This window comes from Hyla sarda, chromosome 8, assembly GCF_029499605.1.
Source record: "Hyla sarda isolate aHylSar1 chromosome 8, aHylSar1.hap1, whole genome shotgun sequence".
Taxonomy (NCBI): domain Eukaryota; kingdom Metazoa; phylum Chordata; class Amphibia; order Anura; family Hylidae; genus Hyla; species Hyla sarda.
In genome coordinates, this window is record NC_079196.1 from 232,242,914 (window position 1) to 232,257,207 (window position 14,294).

The following is a 14,294-nucleotide window of genomic DNA, read 5'->3' on the forward strand; positions in this document are numbered from 1 at the left end:
ATGCGCCTCCGTGATGTGAGTTAGTGAGTCGGTTCACATCGGCCCCCAAATGCCCGTTATCAATCTGATTGATCATTATTCACACAGGTTGCAAACGGCTGTAAAATAATCCTATTCCTAATGATGTTGATGGGATTTTTTTTACAATCCTTTATCACCCATTTGCACCTGTTTGATTAATGTTCAGTTTTTTTATTTGACTGGGAAAAGACATTGTTCGCAGTATTTTTTCTCCCCTCAAAAATAACGGCATTTTTTCCATGATGGGAGTAGTAGTTCCCCCAGCTGCGGGAGTCTGGGGAGGCTACATTTGTGTTGTACTTCTACCCCAATCATGGAACAGAGTCTGGTCCATGTTAGGGGTAGTAGTAGAGGCGCTAAGGGATTGATCACCCCGGGACCTGATCCGATCAGAAGTTATTAAGCAGGGGAGCAACCAGCATGCTCCGCTCTCCTCCAATGTATGGAGTATACTTTAACCTTTATTTTTAAATACCCTGCTGGGAGCCCTGATCGGTTGGTGCCGAGGAGCCATTCAGGGGACCATATATAAATATATATCTAAGCTAAGGGGTAAGATATATAGATGCGGTGGGGGGGCTATATGTCTATAACGCCCCACCCCCCACAGCGCTGCTATAAGTCTTGCCCCCCCCCCCCCCCCCCCCGCTGTGCTACACATATAAATATGGCCCCTGCAGTGCTATTTGACTTTAAAAACCCTGCTGGGAGCCCTGAATGGCTACTTGATGCTGGCCATTCAGAGCTCCCGGCGGGGTATTTAAAACTGAAAGTAAAAATACACTCTATACATCGCAGGGTTGCGGACCATGCCGCCCGCTCCTCTGTTTGATATCTTCTGATCACATCGGGTCTCGGAAGCGAGACCTGGTGCGATCAATCCCTCAGCCCCTGTACTACAACCCCCATCATGGAACAGACTCTGTTCCATGATAGGGGTAGTGGTACAAGCACTAATGTAGCCTCCTCAGCTGCCTGCAGACTCCCGCAGTCAGGAACTACTACTCCCATAATGGAAACAAGTCTGTTCCATGATGGGAGTAGTAGTATTCCCAGTTGTAGGAGTCTGTAGGTGGCTGACTTTTCATACTAAGGGATGAAAAACTGATGCAAAAGGATGCCACAGAATGACCACAGAATGGCATCCTTTTACATCAGTTTAAATCCGTTAGTAGCAGGGCCGGTTTTAGACTAAGTGTGGCCCTGGGCAAAATTAAATATGGTGTACGAAAATAAATGGGGGAGCTCAACGTAAAAGGATGGGAAACCTAAACCGAGGATACTGCGTTGCACATACCCATGTGCCAAAAACAATTACTAATATTTATAAAAAGGAGAGAAGTCCTACTAGGCTAGGTGAGAGTAAGAAATAAATTATAGATTAAGTAATTATAGATTTAATATAAACATTTATTTAGAAATTTATGTGAGGTCTGCGGCAGGGCCCTTGTCGCAGACTAGTCACTTCACTGTCCCATTGCCCCCCCCCCCCTTTTCTGTCCTATTGTTGAAGTGCAATATCACGGTTTATGTTTATATATTTTATTTTTACCTTTTCTGAATAGTTTTATTAATATGCAACATTGTAACATTTTATCTAGTGACTAGTCTGTGACAAGGGCCCTGCCGCAGACCTCACATCATTTTATGTCATTTCAGACACGGCTTCTTCTGATCTATAATTTATTTCTTACTCTCACCTAGCCTAGTAGGACTGCTCTCCTTTTTATAAATATAAAAAATTAAAAATGGGGCCCCCCAAATTGCATGAACAAAGATTTTCATGGTCTCCACTGTTTTGTGATATACCGTATATACTCGAGTATAAGCCGACTTTTCGTGCTGAAAACACCCCCCTCGGCTTATACTCAAGTGAACTCTCCGCCCTCAGTGGTCTTCAACCTGCGGACCTCCAGATGTTTCAAAACTACATCTCCCAGCATGCCCGGACAGCCGTTGGCTGTCCGGGCATGCTGGGAGTTGTAGTTTTGAAACATCTGCAGGTCCTCAGGTTGAAGACCACTGCGGCCTCCGTCATCATGCAGACCCCCCCCCCCTTTAGTTTTGTACTCACCTCCCCTCGGCGGGTAGGAAGGGTGAGCTGGTCCGGGCCATTTGTGCTGCAGGGACCGTCCGGTGGGGAGGGTTAGTCGTTGCGGGCTGACCATCTTCACCGGGGGGGCCTCTTCTCCATGCTTCGGGCCCAGAATAGTGATGTTGCCTTGACAACGACGCACAGGGACGTTGCGCATGAACGTCCCTGTGCGTCGTCGTCAAGGCAATGTCACTATTCCGGGGCCGGGCCCGAAGCGCGGAGAAGAGGCCCCCCGGTCGAGATGGACATTCCGCAACGACTAACCCTCCCACCGGACGGTCCCTGCAGCATAGATTGCCCGGACCAGCTCACCCTTCCTTCTCACCGAGGGGAGGTGAGTACAGAACTAAGGGGTGGGGGGGTCTGGATGATGATGGGGGGGATGATGCATTTCCCACCCTAGGCTTATAGTCGAGTCAATAACTTTTCCTGGGTTTTTGGGCTGAAATTAGGGGCCTCGGCTTATATTCGGGTCGACTTATACTCGAGTATATACGGTAGAATACACATCACTAGGTTACAGATCACGCACCATGTGAATACGGCCTGAGATCCCAATGAGGGGAAAAGCATCTAAAGCCATAACACAAACGTATCAGGGTCCGAATCTAAGATCTATTTGAAATATTTTCTGTGTTTAAGAGAACGTTCACACGTTCGTACCTAGCTTCAGCTGCCGCCGGATAGCCATTTAATGTGCTCCGATGAGTGTCACTCACCTGTCCCCGCCGCTCAGGTCCGTCCTCTTCATGCTCCGCTGCATGGCCGTCACTCTCCTTCGTCGTCATCATGTCGCCGTGCACGCCATCCCGTCATCCAAGAGGAGCGCCGTGTGCAGCAATGTGATGATGGCGATGGAGAGCGCAGTTGCCCAGGGCCCAAATCCAAAAGAGGGCCCCCTGAACATATTTACGTCCATACTCCCAATATTGCATTTTGCCGCAATTTTCGCAAAATCACGGTAAAATCATTGTGTTTTTGACTGCGATTTTGAGCAAATGCAGCAAAATAAAGTAGTGAAAATACAGCCTGAAAGCTGCCCGGGCTGCACAGAGTCCATAGACAGCACACACTTGATTTTGGATGTGACATCATCAGGACTCCTAGCCAATGGGAGTCATCCAATGGGAGTCATGTCTATGGGCTCAACAAACATAGGAGAGGAGAAGGTAACAGGGGAAAGGATGGGGGGTGCCATAGGGAGCAGTGTATATTTCACTTTAGCAATAAATATATATATATATATATATAAAAACCAATAGAGAAGAGAGAAACAACGATCAACGATCGGGCATATCAGATGTGGAGCGCTCAGAAAAGGCGACTGCCGGCGGTTTCACGCAATCACTATGCGCTTCATCCGGCCTCGTTCGAGGCCGGATGAAGCGCATAGTGATTGCGTGAAACCGCCGGCACTTGCCTTTTCTGAGCGCTCCACATCTATTATGCCTGATCGTTGATTGGAGGCACCGTTCAAGTGAGGCCGGAGTTGCGGTACCCATGCAGTGAGTGCAGGTGTGATTTTGTTCTTTGTTTGTTATATATATATATACACACACAGTATATATGGCTCATATATTGCTGCCTAACCAGTGTGGAACCATAACCAGATTTATAGTTACATAGTAGTTACATAGTTAGTACGGTCGAAAAAAGACATATGTCCATCAAGTTCAACCAGGGAATTAAGGGGTAGGGGTGTGGCGCGATATTGGGGAAGGGATGAGATTTTATATTTCTTCATAAGCATTAATCTTATTTTGTTCCAGGAATGTATCTAATCCTGTTTTAAAGCTGTTAATTGTTCCTGCTGTGACCAGTTCCTGAGGTAGACCGTTCCATAAATTCACAGTCCTCACGGTAAAGAAGGCGTGTCGCCCCTTGAGACTAAACTTTTTTTTCTCCAGACGGAGGGAGTGCCCCCTCGTCCTTTGGGGGGGTTTAACCTGGAACAGTTTTTCTCCATATTTTTTGTATGGGCCATTAATATACTTATATACGTTTATCATATCCCCCCTTAAACGTCTCTTCTCAAGACTAAACAATTGTAACTCCTTTAATCGCTCCTCATAGCTAAGATGTTCCATGCCCCATATTAGTTTAGTCGCGCGTCTCTGCACCCTTTCCAACTCCGCAGTGTCCCTTTTATGGACAGGTGACCAAAACTGAACAGCATATTCCAGGTGAGGCCGTACCAATGCTTTATAAAGGGGGAGTATTATGTCCCTGTCCCTTGAGTCCATGCCTCTTTTGATACATGACAATATCCTGCCGGCTTTGGAAGCAGCAGCCTGACATTGCATGCTATTCTGTAGTCTGTGATCTACAAGTACACCCAGATCCTTCTCTACCAGTGACTCTGACAGTTTAATCCGCCCTAAGACATACGATGCATGCAGGTTATTAGTACCCAGATGCATAACTTTACATTTATGATTTTTTAATTTCCGTTTTTTCCTCCACATCTTCTGAGAGTCGTGACTCTTATGTTTCCATCCACAGACCCATATGAGGCTTTTTTTGTGTGACCAATTGTACTTTGTAGTGACATCACTTATTTTACCATAAAATGTACAGTAAACCCAAATAATGTAAAAGAATACCACAATTTACAGATTTTGGGGGGTTATCATTTTTAAGCAGTGCACTTTACGTTAAAAAGTCAAAATTTTCTCTATTCTATAGGACAATACGATTAAAATGATCCCCATGGTTACATACTTTACTATTATTGGACTGGTTTAAAAAAAAAAAAAAAAAAAAAAAAAACACTTTTAAATAAAATCTGTATGGAAAATTGCCCTATTCTGTCCCCGATATCTTTATTATTTTTCCATATACGGAGATGTATGAGGGTTTTTTTTTCTTTTTTTACTGTTATCTGTAGTTTTAATTGGTTTCACTTTGGCGTATACTGTACGTGACTTTTGGATCACTTTTTTTTTTCATTTTCTGAAGTACATGATGTGACCAAAAAGCAGCAATTTCAGGTTGTTTCTTTACGTATTCGCAGTTCACTGTACGGGATCATTAACATTATATATTATTTTAACCGGGCACCAAAAGCCAGAAGAAGACAAGGACCGGAGGACGGGACTGCGATATTGGTGGCACCAGGGAAGCGGTGAAAGGTTAAAGTTTATTATTTTTATCCTGGGGGCCCGGACATCGTGGATACATTTTTTTTTAATGAAATTCTCCTTCAGGGTACGTTCACAAGCTTGTAACTGGCAGCCGGTTTCCCACTGCCCAAAAACCGCTGCGAATTACGCTACCATTCATTCAGGGGTCAAGTCCCGGGAAAAAAAAAGTGTGGGAACTCACCCAAGCATTCCCCTCAAAGGCTGGTCCTGCAGGACACCTTCTAAGGCTGGGTTCACACTACGTTTTTCAACTACGGTTCCCGCATACATTTTCTATCAAAAACCGTATGGGAAAAAAAACCGGATGGAACAGTATGGGAAAAAGTAAACCGTATGCGTTTTTAACCCTTTAAGGACCCGGGCTTTTTCCGTTTTTTTATTAAAAATTTTTCCTCCTTAACTTTAAAAAATCATAACTCTTTAAAATTTTCACCTAAAATTCTATATTATGGCTTATTTTTTTGAGTCACTAATTTTAATTTGTAGTGACATCAGTCATTTTACCCAAAAATCTACGGTGAAACGGGAAAAAAAATCATTGTGCGACAAAATTGATGAAAAAACACTAGTTTATAAGTTTTGGGGGCTTCCGTTTCTACGTAGTACATTTTTCGGCAAAAATGACACCTTATCATTATTCTGTAGGTCCATACGGTTAAAATGATCCCCTACTTATATAGGTTTGATTTTGTCGTACTTCAGAAAAAAATCATAACTACATGCAGGAAAATGTATACGTTTAAAAATGTCATTTTCTGACCCCTATAACTTTTTTATTTTTCTGTGTTCAGGGCGCTATCAGGGCTCGTTTTTTGCACCGTGATCTGAAGTTTTTAGCGGTACCATTTTTGTTCTGATCAAACTTTTTGATCACTTTTTATTCCCTTTTTTTGTGGTATAAAAAGGGATCAAAAAGGCGCTATTTTGGATTTTAGAATTTTTTTGCGCGTACGCCATTGAATGTGCGATTGAAAAAGTGGTATATTTTTATAAATAAATAAGAGCCTAGGGCAAAGATTAAACTAACTACATAACCTACAAAAGAATCTATACCCAATAATAAATGATATAAATATAACTACACAAGTGTTATGAAAAGTATAAACTTTATTACAAAATTTACCGTATTTTTCGCCCTATAAGACGCTCCCAATTTTAAAGGAGGAAAATCTAGAAAAAAGAAAGATTCTGAACCAAATACAATGTAAAGTATAGGACAGTGATCTTCAACCTGCGAACCTCCATATGTTGCAAAACTACAACTCCCAGCATGCCCGGACAGCCGTTGGCTGTCCGGGCATGCCAGGAGTTGTAGTTTTGCAACATCTGGAGGTCGGCAGATTGAAGACCACTGGTATTGGAGGTTATACTCACGTGTCCCCGCCGCTCCGGACCCTTCACCGCTCGTCACCGCTGCCCTGGATGTCGCCCTCCATCGCTGTCGTCGCGTCCCTGTGGTGTCCCCGTCGCTCCTGTTGTTTCTGCTGCCCAGGATCCTCCCTCTCCCTCACCGCCATCAAGTCGCTACGCACGCCGCTCCTATTGGATGACGGGACAACGTGATGACGATGAAGGAGAGCGCCGGCCATATAGGGGATCCCGGCACGGAGCAGTCATTCGCTGATCGGACACCGAGGAGGCAGGTGAGGTCCCTACCAGTGTCCTGTAAGCTGTTTGGGACGCCGTGATTTCACCGTGGCGGTCCCGAACAGCCTGACTGAGCAGCCGGGTTAGTTTCACTTTCGCTTCAGACACGGCGATCAAAGCTGAAGGGTTAATACAGGGCATCACCGCGATCGGTGATGTCCTGTATTAGTCGCGGGTCCCGGCCGTTGATAGTCGCAGGGACCGCCGCGATAGGACAGGGTTTTAATGTGTATTCGCCGTATAAGATGCACCAACTTTTCCCCCCCAGTTTTGGGGAAGAAAAAGTGCGTCTTATACGGCAAAATAATATGGTAATTCATGTAGACAAAAAAAAAAACATAAAAAACATATAACACTCAGACATGATTACAACTGGACAGTGGGGACAGTGAGTAAATATATTATTAGAAATAAATGGATGGAAATACAGATGGGCTCAATGTGATGCAAACAATCGCAGCGGCTGGAGGTCAAATATTATAAAAATACAAAAATCCCCTTCAGTTCATGTGAACAGTTGCTTAGTATTAGTACGGAAGGTGCACAGTAATATACCGACCATAGTCTGCCGGGCAGCATGATTAGCATCGCATAGTGCACATAATGCAGCAGTATAAAGAAAGCGCAGGACACTATGGCAGCAATAGTGCACGATAACAGTATGTAAGGTCAGTAAACTTACTCTAGTGTTCCCCACCCCACACGCCAACGCATTTCGCCCCGCTTCGTCCAGGAGTGATGATAAGGGGGGGGGACCTGGAGCTATTGATATAGGGAACAGTGGGGTCCTTACCAATAGCGGAGCGGTGGCGCCAAATAGAATGGCGCTTGAGAAGCCATCCCCGTGATCCGTACACTCCCCGGAACTCCCTCATCCCCCGCGAGATCTGCCACAGTAAGCGACGTCACCCGAGGGAGGAGAACGGAGCGCAGGGAAGCGACGGGCCCGGACATGCGCACTGAAGCGCACGGCGCCACATACTCCATAACAGAGAAGGGAAACTTTGCCCATAGATGCTGGTACATAGCTAATCTTAAAGAAGCAGCGCTATAGCACTCAAATGGCCAAATACAGTATTGCTAAGCCCAAAATCAATAAAAAATAAGAATAAAAAATAAGAATAAAAGGGCAACCACACAGACATATGGGGGGAAAAGAAGTGCAAGGTGATGCGGTGCGGAGTGCAAATAGTGCAAAAAGTGCGAAGTGCAAAAACTAAACAAAATTCATATCTGGTGATAAATATATAACGCATGCATAAAAATAATAAATACTTAATAACAAAAATATATACAATATATATAGTTCATCCGTTCAGTAATTCTGTATCATAGACCTTATAAATGGCTATAACTGCCTTACAGATCACAGTAACATGATAGAATGTGACTTAATAGCGTCATAATATGAATTGTTATCAAAATATCAAAACAAAGGAATATGAATTCTGCATAATAACTACAGCATAAATGATATGTGTGATATCGCTTCTCGGCCTTTTGGCTAAGATCAAGTGTAGTATCTGTTCTTAGCAGTTTTCATGCTGGTGGGGATGGGTGCTGCATGGAGGATGCAGGTGTACCGGGGCTTTCCGGGGCTGGTTCTGAGGAATCAGCTCGACGGCTGCCCCGATGTGACCTGTTCCCTCTGGGTCTCGTAATGAGGCTGAGAGGGTCTAGAGCCGAGGTACTTTTGTGCCTCGGGGAGTGGTGACCCCGAGGTGCCGAAACTCACTGGGAGTACTGGCTCACTGAGTTGAAGCACGGGCACCATAATCTCTTCACCTTGTGGCACTCACCTCTTGATTCCCGGCCTTCTGCCTAGGATCAGAGAATTGTTTATAGATCCGGCCGGATGTCCGGGCAGTATATCTGCACACATTCACTTATTTATTTCTTTTTGTTGCACTGTGTCACTTTTTGCGTGTTGTGTGTTCACAGGATTTGTCAGGATGCGGTGGCCCTTCTGGGTTTTCCTCCTGGCGATCTAGGGGAGGTGTGTGTGGCCATTAGGTTCCCACCTCCCTGCAAACACCCCGGGTCCTCCTGCTTTGGCAGTGTACCTACCGTTATCGGCTCTTCGGGCAGATACCTTGGCTAACGCCAAGGGGGATGCCGGGAGCATTTGTGGTCCCCTAGTAGCTTAGGCAAAAAGGGACATCGAACCTGGAACCTCGCAGGTACATTTTGGTCCGGAGGCGAAGGGTAAGGTTTGTTGGGGGGCCTCTCTCCTATCGGAGAAGGGCTTGCGATAGACCGCATCCTCTGTGCACTTTTTTTTAGTGTAACACATTTGCACTTTTTCTTGCACTTTGGGTGAATCAAGAGCACGTTCCTCGGCTTAAAAAAAATAAAAATTGTATGTGTGTATATATATATATATATATATATATATATATATATATGTATGTGGGTGTATCTGTATATATATATATATGTATGTGTGTTGGTGTATTTGTGTGTATATATATATATATATATATATATATATGTATGTGGGTGTATCTGTATATATATATATATATATATATATATATATATATATATATATGTATGTGTGTTGGTGTATTTGTGTGTGTATATATATATATATATATATATATATATATATATATATATACATATATACACAGTGGTCCCTCAACATACGATGGTAATCCGTTCCAAATGGACCATCGTTTGTTGAAACCATCGCATGTTGAGGGATCCGTGCAATATAAAGTATAGAACAGTGGTCTACAAGCTGCGGACCTCCAGATGTTGCAAAACTACAACACCCAGTATGCCCGGACAGTCAACGGCTGTCCGGGCATGCTGGGAGTTGTAGTTTTGCAACATCTGGAGGTCCGCAGGTTAAAAACCACTGGTATTGGAGGTTATACTCACGTCTCCCCGCCGCTCAGGACCGTCACCGCTCGTCACCGGGGTGTCCCCGACGTTCCAGTAAGGCCTCTGCTTCCCCGGCATCCGCGCTCTCCGTCACCGCTCTCCATCGCCGCTCCGCACGCTGCTCCTATTGGATGATGGGACGGCGTGCGCAGTGACGTGATGACGATGATGGAGAGAGCCGACGATGCAGGGGAGCCCGAAGAGGACGCGCCGGAGCCCGAGGACAGGTAAGTGATCGTCAGCGGACCACACAGGGCACCGTAAACGGCTATCCGGGGGCAGCTGAAGCAGTCTACACTGCCGGATAGCAGTTAATGCGATGGCCCCGACATATAAAAGCATCGTATGTTGATTTGATCATATGTCGGGGCCATCGCATGTCGGGGGGTTACTGTATTTTTATTTCGGCTATATTAATACACATAGTTCATTCATATGTGTACATATTCACTTTTTTATAATTTTTTTAAATCACATTTCTTTGTCTATTGTCAACAATTTAACAAACCCCCCATACATTTCTTCCGTCCGGTTCCAGTACCCTCTCAGACTCTCGCTATCTCAATATTCCTTTTTCCTTATCTAATACTACCTCTCCTCCTCCTCCTCCCCCCCCCCCTTAATAGACCTTCCTATCGCTGAAACCAATCAAATAAGAAAGCAGCATTTTGGCTCCTCCCCCTCTCAAAATCCACCTCTCACGCAAAATCCAAACGCACCATTAATTTCCTCCCTCTCTCTCACAATCTCTATCATCCTTCAGTCCTCTTACTATAGAAGACTTTCTCTTTTTTTTCTTCCTTTTTCTCTCTCTCCCTTCTTTCCCTCCATTAGTTTGGTATTTACAATTTCCTCCCCTTGCCAGCGAAGAGCTCTGCGTCTTCACGCCCCACTCCCCCCTGACTACTTGTGCTCCACTGTTGATGTGTTTTTTACGCACCCCCCAGGATCAACAACTTTGGGGAGGATCTTTGAAAGAGCATTTCCCCTTTTTTTTCCCCCTCCTCCTCTTTCCCTTTCTTTTTTCTTCTTAGCGGTAACTACTTACATTCAATTCCTACAATTGATCCGGTACTAAAACTCTCAATCACTCAATTTTCATTCCAACTTTGAAAAAGAGGAACGAGGGAGGAGAGCCAAAACGAGAAGAAAAAGAAAAAAGACACCAAAAACAAACCAACAATGGAGAAAAGAGGAAAGGAGAAAAGGACACAACCCATCCATCTTATATTTGCTACTGGCTTTGGTCGGACAGAGAACCTCTGCTTACAAAATTATATATAGTTGATATATATGATATAAATAGGTGGATTTTATTGCACATGGAAAGAAATAAAAAATAATAAAACGGAGGTGGGACAACGCTTTTCGAAGGGCGTGATCCCCTCTTCGTGTACAACAATCTTTATGATCTTCAATTTTGTCTCAGAGAAACTCAAAAAAATATTCTAGAACCGCACGGAAAGGTTGTCGATGTTGGGGCTTCCAAAAATACAACAGCGAGGTAACACAATTTACTATAAAGGTGGAGAACCTTCTCCAATCAGTGCACGGATATAATCAAATAAAATAGCGCAGTCTCTTTATCCGGAGTTCAATAGTGGAGTCCAGAGTCCGTTATCACTTTTCTCCTCGGAAAAAACACAGCAAAAAGAGTCTCTTAAATGCAGCCAAGCAGTAGGACAGGGGCCTCGTTTCCAATGTTTAGCTGAATAGGTTAGTTAATGTTTACAGTAATAGTAGGTCAATAACAGTAGTGAGAGTGCTTCTTAACAGTTAATAGCAGGTCAATAATAATATTGGGAGCGTTTCTTAATGATTAAATAGCAGATTAATAGCGATATTGAGTATGTTTCATGGTTCAATAGCAGATTACCGTATATACTCGAGTATAAGCCGAGTTTTTCATCACGATTTTTCGTGCTGAAAACACCCCCCTCGGCTTATACTCTAGTGAACTCTCCGCCCTCAGTGGTCTTCCACCTGTGGACTTCCAGATGTTTCAAAACTACAACTCCCAGCATGGAGTTGTAGTTTTGAAACATCTGGAGGTACGCAGGTTGAAGACCACTGCGGCCTTCGTCATCATCCAGCCCCCCCCCTTTGTTTTGCACTCACCTCTGCTCGGTGGGAAGCATCTATGCTGCAGGGACCGTCCGGTGGGGAGGGATAGTCGTTCCGGGCTGTCCATCTTCACCGGGGGGGGGGGCATCTTCTCCGCGCTTCAGGCCCGGAATAGTGACGTTGCCTTGATGACGACGCACAGGGACGTTGCGCATGAACATCCCTGTGCGTCATCGTCAAGGCAACGTCACTACTCCGGGGCCGTCCCGAAGCGCGGAGAAGAGGGCCCCCCCGGTGAAGATGGACAGCCCGGAACGACTATCCCTCCCCACCGGACGGTCCCTGCAGCATAGATGGCCCGGACCAGCTCACCCTTCCTTCCCACCGAGGGAAGGTGAGTACAAAACTAAAGGGGGGGTCTGGATGATGACAGGGGGGGGGGTGATGTATTTCCCACCCTAGGCTTATAGTCGAGTCAATAACTTTTCCTGGGTTTTTGAGGTGAAATTAGGGGCCTTGGCTTATATTCAGGTCGGCTTATACTCGAGTATATACGGTAATAACAGTGGAGAGAGCATTCCTTAATAGTTGATAACAGATTAATAGCAGTATTGAGAGTGTTTCTTACTGATTAATACGAATTATTAACAGTAGAGAGAGCATTTCTTTCCTTTAGGGAACACAGTCACAATTTTTCAACCACAAAATTGCTCAGAAGGATCCCATCACAATTTAGATTCCTTAGAACAAGGCAGCAGGCAAGCAGTTCCCGAAACCTTCAGCTGTTCAATTACTTTCAGTTATCCTAGATTTAGCTATTTAATCACCAAAACCAAAAGTCCCCTTACTGCCATGAATAAATCCAGGGGTTTCCTTATTACCAGTTACTATACCTTTCCTAACTTAGATGCGGAATAACTTCATAAACTACAAAGGAGCACGGCACCTCTCACCCTCCAGGCTATAAATCCTTTGCCTCTGCTTTCCCACACAGATCCCAGCGTCCCACGTGGATTAACCTCTTCAGGACGTAGGGCGTATGCATACGCCCGTGGGAATTCCGGTCCCCGCCGCTAGCCGGTTGGGGACCGGACCGGGATGTCTGCTGAAATCATTCAGCAGGCATCCAGGCACATTGCCGAGGGGGGTCCTGAGACCCCCCCATGTCGGCGATCGGAGAAAATCGCATGTCAATTCAGATATGCAATTTTTTCCTATTCCGGACTGATCGGGTCTCTGGTGATCCGATCGCCTGGAAAATAGGGTTGATCGGAGCTGTCAGTGACAGCCCCGATCAAGCTGAGGAATAGGAGCGAGGTTCCAGCACTGCAATCTCCTCCTATACCCTGCCATTAATCAGAACGGAGTTCTGACCAATGGCAGCGCATTACAGGGGGTTGCCATGGAAACCCCCCGCTCTGCCCACCCCTGGATGTCGGGCAGAACGGGGGGAGAAGATGGCGGCTGGTACCTGGAAAGAAGATGCCGTGGGGACCCCCGATCATCGGTGGATACAGCTGAGATCAGCGGTGTAGGTAGGGAAGCGACGGTGGGAGGAGGAAAGGAAGGTGGCAGTAAAGTGATCTTTACTGCTGCATTCCTAGTGGTTGCCAAACTACAACTCCCAGCATGCCCAGACAGCCAAAGGCTGTCTGAGCATGCTGGGAGTTGTAGTTTTGCAACATCTGGAGGGTCACAGTTTGGAAACCACTATTACAGAGGTGCCCAAACGGTAGCCCTCCAGATGTTGCCAAACTACAACTCTCAGCATTCCTAGACTGCCCGGGCATGCTGGGAGTTGTAGTTCTGTAACATCTGTCCCTTCAGATTTAGCAATTTTCATGAAAATTTTGAAAATTGCTGCTCTACTTTGAAGCCCTCAAATTTTTTCAAAAAGTACAAATATGTCCATTTTATGAGGCCAACATAAAGTAGACATATTGGCCCTAATTTACTTAGAAAATCGGGTTGTAAGTCTATCTTGCTTTCTTACCCGACTGCTTTTTTCCCCTGGTATTTGTCGCACGTGGGTTTTGTCGGTTTTTGTTTCCAACTCCTCTGAGTTGTCGGGAAAAAATCCACAACAATTCAACAAATTCGGGTTGGAAACCTTTATAAATTCGTGGGAAAGCTCAGAAATGTCGGGTTACGCCCCTTTTTCGGGTTTGGGAGAATCCACATCGGGTCCATCGGGAAAAAATGTTGCATCGTGTCACAGACTGGCGCACGATGTCTGCGACATGTCGCAGACAAAGATGCGACAAAAAAACCCGACAAAGTCGGGTTTAGAATAGTAAATGAGGGCCATTGTATTTGTGAATCAATATAAATTATTGGGAATTATAATTTATTGGGAATATCCATTTTCCTTACAAGCAGAGAGCTTCAAACTTAGAAAAATGCAAAATTTTCAAAAAAAGTACCGATGGAAATTT

At 45.0% G+C, this 14,294-nt stretch overlaps 1 pseudogene; it reads left to right on the forward strand.

Annotated features, from left to right (window-relative positions):
* Positions 1–8,390: 8,390 nt before the first annotated feature.
* LOC130290026 (U2 spliceosomal RNA) lies at positions 8,391–8,550 on the forward strand (annotated as a pseudogene).
* Positions 8,551–14,294: the final 5,744 nt, after the last annotated feature.